Below are 13,144 nucleotides of genomic sequence, written 5' to 3' on the forward strand. Positions count from 1 at the left end.
AAATGAAAATTAAAACAACTAATTATATATAGTACATACTTGAGAATAGTGGCTCTTCTCAATGATTGGGTAGGAGTTCATTTCATACCTTTCACTGGTAGCCTCTCAGAAGCTCTTAGGTTCATGGGCTAATTGATGTTGCTAGGGGTTATTTGGGGCTGTTGTACATTATGTTAATGATGTATTGAAAGTAGGAAAGACGTCTTAGTTTCGTGAAAGAAATGACAGGATTTTTCTCTATGATTTAAAAAAAAAACACAACAGGTCCTTAGCCTCAAAGACTTGTTTGTTCAACTGAGTGTTTTTTCTTTAGGTACAAGATCTTCACCCTTTAATTTTCACAAAGACAGTAGGACTTATAAAGTCTTATTTTTATTTATGTATTTAATTTACTTATAATTTGCCAATCTGATAGGGCAAAATGGCACACAATTAAAAATTTTTTGCATACACATTGATTACTAATGAATATAATTTTTGGAAATTTTCATTCTATGAGTTGTTAAGTTCCTTTGAATTTTTAAAAAATTTTTATTGGAATATAGTTGATTTACAATGTTGTGTTAGTTTCAGGATGAAGGCCTTTTTTACAATTGGGCTGAGATTTGCCATAAATTGCCATGGACCTTATGAGTCCTTTTGATGGGAATGAGAGAGCAGAGGAGGATCCCTTTGAAGATTGCTAAAGCAAGTTTGAAGAGGGTGCATCCCTTGATTTTGTAGAAAAGATTTGGAGCTAGAACTGGTAAAACAACCTGCTAAATAACTTTTTAAGTGAATATAAAGCTTTTGTGACTTTTAAAGTTTGGGATTGAATCACCTTAAGGGCCTGCTTTTGTCACTTAAGGTAAATCTTGTCTTATTCATTTTTTCTAAAGTAAACGTTTTGTTTTACAATAGTTTTAGATTTCCAGAAAAATTGCAGAGGTAGTACAGAGTTCCCATCTACTCTACACCCATTTCCCTACTCTTTTTTTTTTTTTTAATGTGGACCATTTTTAAAGTCTTTATTGAATTTGTTACAGTATTCCTTCTGTTTTATGTTTTGGTTTTTTGGCCTCAGGGCATGTGGAATTTTAGCTTCCCAACCAGGGGTTGAGCTTGCAAACCCTGCACTGGAAGGTGAAACATTTCCTTATTCTTAACATCTTATATCACTATGATACATTTGTCACAGTTAATGAACAGTGTTAGTAACTAGTCTCTCTACTTCTAATTTCCTTAGTTTTTTTTTTCCTAGAGACTTTTCTCTGTTCCAGGATCCCATTCAGGATACCACATATTACTTTTAGTCATCATGTCTCCTTAGACTCCTCTTGGCTATCACATTTTTATTAGTACTATTACATAAACATTGTATCTTGATGCACCTGTATTGGTCAGAAGCCAAAAATTTTTTCCCGAAGACTAATTACCTGTTCCAGGTAGGCTCAGAAAATCAGTAAAATTCTTTTTTGATTGAGGTCTTTTTCTATTTTTTTCTGAGGACACTGGCCATCTCTGGAGTTTTACTCTGTGTGCCTGTTATGGTCATTTTTATGCTCAGCTTCATGAGGAAATCATTAAACATTGGACAAGTTGATCAGACTTGTGGGTCATCTGGACTCACAGAGCCTCTGCACTACTGTGAGAAGATGAACCCTGCCACCTCAGCTAAATACTGAATTCAATGAGTGAGCATCTAGTGGCTGCCCACCTTCCTGTTGAGGAGATGGGTGAGAGAGAAAACAGTTGGCAGCCATATTCCCAGACCTATAGTATTGTCAGCAAGGTCATTTTTTAGTAGAAGAGGGGTCTCATTTTTTTTTAATTTTTATCTTTTATTTCTTTTTGGTTCTCATTTCCATTAGATACTCATTAATATACCTACTTTTTATTTTTAAGAGAAAATCAAATCTGATAATCATAAAGTCCTTCATGTGGTTGCCTGATTTAGAAGGGAATTTCAAAATTTGGACTGGAATTTTGGAAGCCTACCACATATTAATTTCTAAAGTAAGTCATAAGCATCACCAGCAGGTGGCAGTAGTTCCCATGGTATAAATGCAATAACTGGTTATGACAGGGGTAGTATTTTGTTGTAGAAGCAGATGTATTTCTGGGATTTTAATTTTTCTCATTGTGTTTCATTACACTTTGTTATACACCTTGTTAGGTAGAATAACATCTGATGATACCAGCAAGGCAGGAACAGCAGTATTACCAAAGACTATAAGGCCATTTAAAACTGTACTTGAACCATAGTTGACCTCCAATTGTGATGTGACCTTAAAGTGTCACTCCTGATAGTAGTGCTTGCCTGAAACCACTGAAGTGAAGAAATTAAATTATATATGAGTAAGTAAGACCAAGGAATTTTAAACTGTGGTGCCATCTCATATCATGAGAGTAGTTAAGTAGTGTGTTCCCTGAACTTTGGCTCATTAAAAGTAAACATTGGCCTGCAGGCCAGGTTGAGAGGTTGTGGTCAGAAAGCTGTTTATAATATCAACTTTGAGCACCTATAGTCTAGTGTCTGCATAATTACTCAAGTAGCATGAAGATTTACCACTCCAAATAGTACTGTATTTCTCTGAGCCAGAGGATGCTTTGAAGAGTATCGCGCTCATTGAAAACTTAGTGAGATTCTGATGCCAAAGTTAAGTACAAAGTCAGCATAGTTATTTCTTTTCCTTGACTCTTTTATTTTCTTCATTGAATCAACAAACTAAACTAATATTAATATAACCTGCTGCTGCTGCTAAGTCGTTTCAGTCGTGTCCAACTCTTGTGCGACCCCATAGACGGCAGCCCACCAGGCTCCCCCGTCCCTGGGAGTCTCCAGGCAAGAACTCTGGAGTGGGTTGCCATTTCCTTCTCCAATGCATGAAAGTGAAAAGTGAAAGTGAAGTCGCTCAGTCATGTCCGACTCTTAGCGACCCCATGGACTGCAGCCCACCAGGCTCCTCCATCCGTGGGATTTTCCAGGCAAGAGTACTGGAGTGGGGTGCCATTGCCTTCTCCGTAATATAACCTAAATGCATATAAATTTAAGAGATGATTGTCTTAATGTCAATCCTATTCCAATACAAACTTGTTGTGTTTCCTAGTATTTGTTCACTCATTTAATGAATATATTAACACCTCAAAATAGGCCTTACTATTTTTTCTAGGGGCTGAGAATGTAGTCGTGATTAAAGCAGATATAAATCTCCCTGCCCTTGTAAAACTTAAATTCTGGTGGAAGGAAACAGACACTAAGCAAATTACATGATTTATCAGAAGATAAGCACCATGGAGAAAAGTTGGAAGAAGGAATAGGGGTGGCTATTAGGGGAGGCTGAGTGATGTTGGAATTTTAAAGAGTAGAGAGGAGTTCATCAGCATAGCCCTTGAACAAAGCCTTGGCAGGATGGAAGTGAACCTTGTGGGCAATGTGAGAAGAGAGTCCAGGCAAAGAGAACAGCAGAAGCAAAGGCCCTTGGGATAGGAGCATGTTAGAGGACTCCAAGAATGGCATGGTAGCCAACAAGGACTTAGGCAGACTGAGAAGGGGAGAGTATTAAGAGGTGAGATGGGACTAGGTGGTGCTGCAGACTGCTTGGGCCTCTGGTGAACTTTGGCTTCTACTCTGAGATGGAAGCCCTTGGAGGACTTTGAAGTGTGATAGTGTCTAGTGTTGAGGAACAGGGTGAGCAAGGGCAGAAACAGATTAATTATGAAATGACTGCAGTAACTCAGGTGAGAAGTGCAGGTGCCTTGGACCAGTGTACCAGCACTTGGAATCTTGACAGATGTTCAGATTCTGTACTTCCTTGAAGGTAAAACTAACAGGATTTGCTGATAGATTGGACATAGAATGTGAGAAGATGAGACAACAGAGTCGATTTCTAGGTCTTTGTAAATAGGTGATATGGAGAAACCTATAGGTAGCTGAGGTTTGCCAGAGGACTTGAGTTGTGGGCAGATGAATTTGCTATGTCTGATGGTTATCTCAGTGGAGATGTTAGGTGGGCAGTTGGATATTCTGCTGTTCAAGGGAGAGATATAAATATGGGAGGCTGGAGATGTAAATATGGGAGTCAATGTATAGATGGTATTTAGAGCTGTAAGATTGGATGAAATTACCGAGAGAGTGAGTTTTAAGAGAGAAGAGGTCCAAAGACTGCATCTTATGACACTCCAAATGCTAAGAATTCAGGGTGATGAGGAGGAACCAGCAAAGGAGCCTGAGAGTGACCAGTGAAGTAAGAAAATCAGCAGAGTGTGATGTCCTGGAAGCTACGTCAGATGTGAAGGACAGAGTGGTCAGCTGTGTCAGATACTGCAAATAAATCAAGTAATATGAGCTCTGAGAATTGACTTGGAAATCCATTTAGAGGTCCATTGGTGACCTTGGCAAGTGCTGTTTTAATGGAGGGGATGAAAATCTGGAATGTGTTTGAGAAAAAATGGAGTATCTTCACAGTAATAAAGAAAATGAACAAACTGAAAATCAACTTTTCTTAGCTCCACCAGAGAATTGAGGTCACAGGGTAAACTTCCACAAAAACTAGAAAGACAGGAAAATGCAGAAAATACAGGTCTGCTTTCCCAAAGTAGAAGTTGCTAAAGGCAATAATTAGGCTTTAAATGAGTTGCTAGGGGGCTGAGTGTGGATTAGTGAGAGTTTAAAACTATGGGGAGCAATTTGTAACACATACCATATAAATTATTGCAACTTAAAAAAAGAAACCTCCTGGGAGCTCACTTGAAGGGGACCCACCCATATGTGGGTTTTACCGCCAGGAGCTCAATTCTCTTGTCACTCTGAGGATGGCAGAAGAATCTGCTTCTGTCAGGTGTTGGCTGGTGGGGGGCTGGGGTTGGGGGGTGGGCTGCAGGGAGTAACTTTTGAAATAACCCCAGAGCTTTGTTTCCAGGACAGAAGACTGCCCTCAAGGAAAATTGCTGGTGTCCGAAGAGATGAAGCAAGCACCAGAACCAAACTCAGATGTGGCAGAAATTTTAGAATTATCAGAATGGGAATTTAAAACAACTAAGATTAATATGCTAAAGTCTCTGATAGAAAAAGTGGACAACGTGCAGGAACAGATGAGGAATATAAGCAAAAAATGGAAAACTCCAAAAAAGAATGGAAAAGAAATGCTAGATATAAAAACTATCAGAAATGAATGCTTTTGGTGGGTTCATGGGTGGACTTAACACTGCTGAAAAAGGAACCTTGCACTTGAAGATATGTCAATAGAAAAACTGAAATTTAAAGAGGAAAAGGAATGAAAGACAAAAGATACAGAAAAGGTACAGAGTATCTAAGAACTGTGCTGCTGCTGCTGCTGAGTCACTTCAGTCGAGTCCAACTCTGTGGGACCCCATAGACGGCAGCCCACCAGGCTCCCCTGTCCCTGGGATTCTCCAGGCAAGAACACTGGAGTGGGTTGCCATTTCCTTCTCCAGTGCGTGAAAGTGAAGTCGCTCAGTCAGGTCCGACTCTTAGCTGTGAGGCAGTTGCAAAAGGTGTGTAATGTGCATAATGGGAATATAAGAATAAAGAAAGAATTGGAGAGAGATTGAAGCCAGAGTATAGATAATTCCAGGAACTTTCTTATTGCAAAGGGAATCACAATGAAGCTATTATAGGAGGAGACAAACAGGGTAAAGAGTTTTGTTTTTAAAGCTTGTTTTGTATTCTTGTAGGGGTGATTCAGGGGGAAAAAAAAAGGACAGTTTGATGCTGTCGGTGTGAAAGGAGAATCTTGCAGGAGCAATGCCCTCAAGGAGGCAAGAAACGGGATCTAGTGTACAAATAGAGGGATTGGACAAGGGACAAACCACAGGAAGAGGGCAAACTGAGGGCAAGGCTAGCAGGTGGGTGTATGTGGTGGTGGGAACCTGTGGAAGTTCTTTACCACTAGCTTCTATTTTCAAGGTCAGAGAAAAGCTGGAGGAAGAGGGATTAGAGGCCTGAGACATTATGAATTAGGTCTCTTTAAGGAGACTGAAAGGACTAGTGGAAAATAGTTGTTAAGGGTACTCTTGAGGTCCAAATTACTGAGTTGTTTTATTTTTCCATTATTTCATAATCGAAGATTCTGTCAGTCTATTTATTGGAAACTTCTGCACCTTTCACTAGCATCTCATCACAGTAAGGATGTTAGTTCCCAGGAAAGAGGCATCAGAAAGTATCCCAGACAGGCATAGGGAATCAGGATTGCTACTTTACACTGGAGGGTCAGGGAAGATATCTCTGATAAATGACATTTGAGCAAAAGGCCTGAAGAAGTAAGGGAGTAAGCCATGGATATATCGACCAGGGTTGGGTGTAGATAGTGGGCTAGTCTCTTGTATCCATCTGCAGTTTCTAAACATGTATTTAATAGGAGGCATGACACCCATTTGTTGGCATGCTGCTGCTTTTTACTAAATGAAATTTTAAGCACATTCCATCCAACCCCTGAAATACAAATTATATATATACTATCATTTCCTTTTTGTGTATCACACTAAGGGTTTTATAGATTCACCTTTTTCTACTTAGCTGTATTATTTTTAAAAAAATTTTATTGGAGTACAGTTTACTTACAATGTTATGCTAGTTTCAGATGGGCAGCAAAGTAATTCAGTTGTACATGTATTCATTCTTTTTCAGATTCTTTTCCCATATAAGTTATTACAGAATAGTCAGTAGATTTCCCTGTGCTATATAGTATGTCCTTGTTGGTTATCTATGTTGTATATAGTAGTGTGTGTATATTAATTCAAGGCTCCTAATTTATCCCCTGACCCTTTTCACTGTGTTCATGGGGTTCTTGAGGCAAGAATACTGAAGTGGTTTGCTGTTTCATTGTCCAGTAGACCACATTTTGTCAGAACTCCCTACCATGACTTTGATGCTGGGAAAGATTGAGGGCAAGAGGAGAAGGGGGTGACAAGATGAGATGGTTGGATGGCATCACTGACTCATTGGACGTGAGTGAGCAAACTGGGAAATAGTGAAGGACGGGGAAGCCTGGCATGCTGCAGTTCATGGGGTTGCAAAGAGTTGGACGCAACTTAGTAACTGAACAAGAACCCCAACATTTCCCTTTGGGTAAATATAAGTTTGTTTTTGAAATCTCTGAGTTTGTTTCTGTTTTATAAATAAGTTATTTGTCATTTTAAAAAATTAGATTCCACATATAAGTGATATCATGATATTTGTCTTTCTCTTTTACTTCCTTCACTAGTATGAAAATCTCTAGACCCATCCATGTTGCTGCAAATGGCATTATTTTGTTCTTCTTATGGCTGAGTAATATTCCATTATATATATGTACCACACCTTCTTTATCCATTCCTCTGTCAGTGGACATTTAGGTTGCTCCCATGTCTTGGCTGTTGTTAAATAGTGCTGCAGTGAACATTGGGATGCATGTATCTTTTTGAATTACGGTTTTCTCTGGATATATGCCCAGGAGTGGGATTGCTGGAATTTATGGTAATTCTGTTTTAATTTTTTAAGGAAGTTCCACACTGTTCTCCATAATGGTACCAATCGACATTCCCACCAACAATGCAGGAGGGTTCCCTTTTCTCCATAACCTCTCCAGCATTTATTGTTTGTAGACTTTTTGGTGATGGCCATTCTTAAAGCATCCTTGTTTTCTGGCAACAAAATATTCCAGGCCTACTGTGATCGCTGCCCAAAACATACATTAATGATTGCTTCTCTCCAAGAAGCCCTGAGTAGCATCAGAGGCCCAGTCTGGCCCAGGAGTATACATCCCACCTGATGTGCATGAGAGCTGGTTCAAGCATGATGACACTGCTGCTGGGAAACACAGGCCTTGGAAAGACAGATTTTTTTAAAAAAAATTTATTCTTACTATTTTTTAAATTTTTACTGGTGTTTATAGTTGATTTATAATGCGCTGTACAGCTGTATAATATCTGCTGTACAGCAAGTGAATCAGCTTTATATATACATATTTGTTGTTGTTCAGTCACTAAGTCACGACTTTTTGTGACCTCATGGACTGTAGCACACCAGGCTCCTCTGTCTTCTGCTGTTTCTCAGAGTTTGCTCAAATTCATGTCCATTGAGTCAGTGATTTTATCTAATCATCTCATCCTTTGCTGCCCCTTCTTTTGTCTTGATTCTTTCTCAGCATCAGGGTCTATTCCAGTGAGTCAGCTCTTCGCATCAGGTGGCCAAAGCATTGGAGCTTCAGCTTCAGCAGCAGACCTTCCATTGAATAGTCAGGGTTGATTTCCTTTAGGATTGATTGGTTTGATATCCTTGCAGTCCAGGGGACTCAAGAATCTTTTCCAGCACCACAGTTCCAAAGCATCGGTTCTTTGGCACTCAGCCTTCTTTGTGGTCCAGCTCTCACATCCATACATGACTACTGGAAAAACCATAGCTTTGACTATATGGACCTTTGTCAGCAAAGTAATGTTTTTGCTTTTTAGTATGCTGTCTAGGTTTGTCATAACTTTCCTTCCAAGGAGCAAGCATCTTTTAATTTCATGGCTGCAGTCATTGTCCATAGTGATTTTGAAGCCCAAGAAAATAGATTCCATCATTGCTTCCAATTTTCCCCCTTCTATTTGCCATGAAGTGATAGGATCAAGATGCCATGACCTTAGTTTTTTTAATGTTGAGTTTCAAGCCAACTTTGTCAATCTTCTCTTTGACCTTCATCAAGAGGCTCTTTAATTCCTCTTCACTTTCTGTCAGTAGAGTAGTATCATCTGCATATTTGAGGTTGTTGATATTTCTGCCAGCAGTCTTGATTCCAGTTTGTGATTCATAAGTTAAATAAGCAGGGTGAGAATATACAGTCTTGATGTACTCCTTCTTCAATTTTGAACCAGTTTCATGTCTGCTTCTAACTGTTGCTTCTTGACCTGTGTACAGGTTTCTCAGGAGACAGATCAGGTGGTCTGGTATTCCCATCTCTTTAAGAGATTCCGACAGTTTGTTCTGATCCACACAGTCAAAAGCTTTAGTGTAATGAAGCAGAAGTAGGTATTTTTCTGGAATTCCCTTGCTTTCTCCATGAGCCAACAAACGTTGGCAATTTGACCTCTGGTTCCACTGCCTCTTCAAAACCCAGCTTGTACAGCTGGAAGTTCTGTTATACTGTTGAAGCCTAGCTTGAAGGATTTGGAGCATAGTGCTAGCATGTCAAATGATTGCAACTGTATGGTAGTTTGAACATTCTTTGGCATTGTCCTTCTTTGGGATTGAAATGAAAACTGACCTTTACCAGTCCTGTGGCCAATGCTGAGCTTTCCAAATTTGCAGCACCTTAACAGCATCATCTTTTAGGATTTTAAATAGCTCAGATGGAATTCCATCACATCCACTAGCTTTGTTCACAGTAATGGTTCCTAAGGCCCACCTGACTTCACACTCCAAGATGTCCAGCTCTGGGTTAGTGACCACATCATCATGGTAATTTGGGTCAGTAAAACCTTTCTTGTACAGTTTTTCTGTGTATTCTTGTCACCTCTTGTTAATCTCTTCTGCTTCTGTTAGGTCCTTCTGTTTATGTCCTTTATCGTGCCCATCCTTGATGAAATGTTCCCTTGGTATCTCCAAATTTTCTTACAGAGATCTTCAGTCCTTCCCATTCTGATACTTTCCTCTTTTTTTTTTTTTTTGCATTGCTCATTTAAAAAGACCTTCTTATCTCTTCTTGCTGTTCCCTGGAACTCTGCATTCAGTTGGGTATATCTTTCCCTTTCTCCCTTGCCTTTCACTTTTCTTTCCTCAGCTATTTGTAAAGCCTCCTTTATCAGCCACTTTGCCTTCTTGTATTTCTTTTTCTTTGGGGTGGTTTTGGTCCTGCGTCCTGTACAATGTTATGAACCTCCATCCATAGTTCTTTGCACTCTACCAGATCTAACCCCTTGAATCTATTCATCACCTCCACTGTATAATCATAAGGGATTTTATTTAGGTCATACATGAATGCCCTAGTGGTTTTCCATACTTTCTTCAGTTTAAGCCTGCATTTTGCAATAGTCTCATGATCTGAGCAACAGTCAGCTCCAGGTTTTGTTTTTGCTGACTGTATAGAACTTCTCCATCTTTGGCTGCAAAGAACATAATCAATCAGATTTCGGTATTGACCATCTGGTGATGTCCATGTGTAGAGCTGTCTCTTGGGTTGTTGGAAAAGGGTGTTTGCTATGACCATCGGGTTCTCTTGACAAAACTCTGTTAGCTTTTGCCCTGGTTCATTTGTACTCTAAGGCTAAACTTGATCATTATTCCGGGTATCTCTTGACTTCGTACTTTTGCATCCCAATCCCATGATGAAAAGAATATCTTTTTTGGTGTTAGTTCTAGAAAGTGTTGTAGGTCTTCAGAGAACCAGTCAACTTCAACTTCTGCATCAGTGGTTGGGGCATAGACTTAGATTACTAGGATTTTGAATGGTTTGCCTTGGAAACTAACTGGTATCATTTTGTCATTTTTGAGATTGCACCCAAATACTGCATTTTGGATTCTTCTGTTGACTATGAGGGCTATTCCATTTTTTCTAAGGGATTCTTGCCCACAGTAGTAGATATAATGGTCATCTGAATTAAATTCACCCATTCCCATCCATTTCAGTTCACTGATTCCTAAGATGTCAGTATTCAATCTTGCCATCTCCTGCTTTATCACATGCAGTTTGCCTTGATTCATGGACTTAACATTCCAGGTTCCTGTGCAATATTGTTCTTTACAGCATAAGACTTGACTTTCACCACCAGACACATCCACAACATAGTGTCATTTCTGCTTTGGCCCAGCCATTTCATTCTTTTTGGTGCTATTCATAATTGCTCTTTGCTCTTCCCCAGTAGCATATTGGACACCTCCTGACCTGGGGTGGGAGGGTCATCGTCTGGTGTCATATCTTCTTGCCTTTTCATACTGTCCCTGGGTTTCTCCACGGCGTGGGTTGCCGTTTCCTACTCCACTGGACCATGTTTTGTCTGAGCTCTTCACTATGACGCATCTGTCTTGAGTGGCCCTGCACAGCATGGCTCATAGCTTCATTGAATTATGCAAGCCCCTTCACCATGACAAGGCTATGATCCATGAAGAGGACATATACATCTACCCACTCTTTTAGACTTTTTTCCCGTGACAGATTTTTTTAAGATCCTGAGTTCATACAGACATCTCCGTTTAGCATTCATCACTAAATCCTTTCTCATTTCAGATTTTTTTCCTATTAACATGCCTACTTATAATGTAATCCCTTCTTTACAAAATAAACAAAATGTGGTATATCCATACAATGCAATACTCTTCAGCAATAAAAAGGAATGGACAGTTTGCTACATGTTATATGGATAAACATCAAAATACTATGCTTAGTGAAAGAAGCCAGACCCAAAAGATGGCACGCTGTATGATTCCATTTATATACGAAATGTCCAACAAAGGTCAATCTATAGAGACAAAGCAGATGAGTGGTCACCTGGGCTGGGGTGGGATTAGGGAGCTGTGGGGGGTGATGGAAGGGGCTGTGGTGAGGAACTGTACACCTCCACAGACTTAATAAAAATCATTGAGTTTATATTTAAAACAAGTGACTTATATGGGCACATATATTAATAACAGTTGTTAAAAAAGTAAACCCTTCTTTCAACTTCTACTCATACCTCAGTTGGTTATGTTGACCCAAGATGTTCCATTGTATTGACTTTTAACTAAAAAAACCTTAAAACCTGTTTTCTGTACCTTGCAGTTGATACATCCCTCCTGGTCACAAGTCTGCCTTATTCTATTTAACAGCCATATATTCATTTGGGTGTCAAGCAGAGCCAGAAGCTGACCATTTATTGCTCATCGCTCATCTGTTCATTCCTACCATTTTTTCACACAGGCACTTCATTTTTGTGAACTGTTTTGGTTATTTTCCTCTCTGGTGTTCGAAGAAGAGATCAACAGTTGCTGTGACTGACTTCCTGCTGAGCTGCTATGAGGAGTGAGTGTGGTGCTTTACTCACTAGCTGTTCTCAAAACATAGAAATATCAACCCAGGCCAGCTTCTGACCTCTGGGGGAGGAAATCCACAAATGACACATTTTACTTGAAAATACTGGATTTAATAGAAAATATCACATTGTAAACAAGTTCATTGATCCATTAGCTTAAAACAGAATGGCAGTACAATCACGTATAAAAGCTAAAGGTAAAACACTGGTACCAAACACAGTGCTTAAAGAGAGGCCTGAGCCAGGCTCTGAAAGATCTTTCCCAGGAAAGAGGTGGCAGCAGCTTCCAACTGGCACAAAAACAGGGAGGAGGAGGAGGCAGCATCCAAACCGTCAAGGCATAGAAGTTAGAGGAAAGCAGAGCAGTAGACTCATTTTGTGAACAAGGAACGAAGGACAAAGGGGCAAAAGCAGTGTGTTTCCTGATGTTCTGGGAACATGAGGCCATGCCACAGGAGCCCAGGAGGGTTAGAAGGATAGGGTATTTTATGTGGGGAAAGGATATTAGGCAACTTCCAAAGTTGGTATATTTTTGGTGCTCAGCTCTTAGGGGTGTAGAACATGTCACTTGTGTGTTTCTAAACTGAGCTGCTTGCCCTGGCCCCATAACCTTGGCTGAATACAGCTTTGAACTTGACAGTGTCTGTTGCCCCTGTGGACCTCCTTCATGTGTATGAGAGGTTCCACAGTGAGACTTTGGAACAAAACACAGGACTCCCGTGGGAAAAATGTTTCCGCCTCCCAGTGCTGGAAGGTCCCTGTGGGAGGGGAGTTTGAGGTGGCTGGGTCCCTTGAAGCTCTGAGTTTATCAGAGAAAGCCTTCTCTCTAGCCCCACCCACCCAAATCCTCTCTCAGAGTCCTCTGAGTTCAAGGAAGGGCCAACTGAAAGAGCAGGAAAAAAAAAAAATGGGGAAAAGAAAGTAAGGGATAGTCTCCTTCCCATGGCCTCTGTTATTGACCAAAAGGACTGCTTCCTCATACTGATTTTAGACACAGAGTGTTTATTCCTTAATCTAAAACAGTGATTCTCAAATAAGGGGCAGCTCTGTTCAAGAGGGACTTTCAAGACTCTCCAGAGAGGTTCTATCCAATATATATAAGCCCTTAACTTCGTCCCTAGTTGAGAAGCAGTGCACATGGTAGAACTTACTGATGGGAATGTACTATACATATGAACAG

The sequence above is a fragment of the Bos javanicus genome, chromosome 7 (genome assembly GCF_032452875.1).
Source record: "Bos javanicus breed banteng chromosome 7, ARS-OSU_banteng_1.0, whole genome shotgun sequence".
In the NCBI taxonomy this organism is placed as follows: domain Eukaryota; kingdom Metazoa; phylum Chordata; class Mammalia; order Artiodactyla; family Bovidae; genus Bos; species Bos javanicus.